The sequence below is a fragment of the Wasmannia auropunctata genome, unplaced genomic scaffold, assembly GCF_000956235.1.
Source record: "Wasmannia auropunctata unplaced genomic scaffold, wasmannia.A_1.0 LD333978.1, whole genome shotgun sequence".
NCBI classification, from domain to species: domain Eukaryota; kingdom Metazoa; phylum Arthropoda; class Insecta; order Hymenoptera; family Formicidae; genus Wasmannia; species Wasmannia auropunctata.
The window spans coordinates 9,157-10,520 of record NW_012028912.1 but is presented as its reverse complement, the minus strand read 5'-3'; the positions used below and the strand labels follow the sequence as shown (position 1 = coordinate 10,520).

At 26.2% G+C, this 1,364-nt stretch overlaps 1 protein-coding gene across 1 annotated transcript in view; it reads right to left on the bottom strand.

The window, feature by feature from the left end:
- The window catches only part of LOC105459757 (tyrosine-protein phosphatase non-receptor type 11-like), a gene marked incomplete at both ends in the record, with an annotated part of 21,706 nt that overhangs the window by 11,281 nt on the left and 9,061 nt on the right, over nt 1-1,364 (bottom strand). The window lies entirely within an intron of this gene.

Genomic DNA, 1,364 nt, shown 5'->3' with positions numbered 1-1,364 from the left:
TGAAGCATTATAACTTGAAAAGTACTATGAAAAAATATTTCATTATAGCGTTTTGGAAAGCTCTCGACATCAGCTATTAGATTCTTGAATCAAAAATAGGGTGTTCCATTTAAGAAAATCAATGTAACTTTGACCTGACCTTGGCTACACAACCCAAGGTCAAACTGATAGGATCAGTAAATAGATATTTTTAAACCATATAACTTGTCTGAAACACTTTTTTGTAAAACTTATATTTCCCGAGATATTTAGATGTCCCGACCTTTTTGGGACACCCTGTATGTATATATGTATATATGTACACACACGCACACACGCACGCACGCACGTACGTACAATATACATATATAAATCGGGATATACATACATTCATATATTCATATACATATGCATGTGTATAATTCTATTTCATAAAACAATTTAAAATAGCATATATTACTCTAAGAAAGCATTATATATGTATATGAAATATCAAGATATTATTATTGTTTATTTCTGTTATTTTTCTCAATATAATATATATCTTTGACATACCTACACAAAAAAACTAGTATAAAAAAATTATTCTTTTCTTGAAGAATCACTCTATTATCAATAATCATATCTTTGTTATTGTCACATCCTGTATATTTGATTCAGTTCTATATTTAATTTGGTTATATCCAGACATTGCATATTATTTAAGTATGAGTCTGATAAGAAGATTATCACGTTTTTTTCGAAAACGGTTAGAGATAGGGAGAAATCACCTATTATCAAAATTGTACGATAAGTAGGTAGATATATTTTGATGACTTCGAGTTATCTTAAATATCCTTGGTATTTTTACTACCAATAAGGAATATTTTTTTTAATACAAAGGGGTATTTTTTAATCATTTTTTTTTATCAATTATTATTTTTATTGATAGTTCTCAATGAACTGAATATATTTGTAATAGAGTATTTCTTCGAAAATTGAACGATTTTCGAGAGATATAAACTAAAAGAAGTCAGACTAAAAGTTCGAAACAAATTTTTTTATGCTATAAATATTCAAAATATTCACCATGTTAATCTAAACATGCTTGTAGTTTTCGTGGGAAACTTTCTTGGACTTTTTCTAATTCTTGAATCGTTATTTCACACAAAAAATATTTTTTATTTCTACCACTCTGGAAAACATAAAAGAAAAAATAAAAAATATTTTTCGCAAAATAACGATTCAAGAATTAGAAGTCCAAGAAAGCTTCTCACAAAAACTACAAGCATGTTTAGATCAACATAATGAACATTTTGAACATTTATTGCAATAATAAAAAAAATTTGTTTGTCAAACTTTTAGTCTGACTTCTTTCAGTTTATATTCCAAAAAGTTAAATTTTT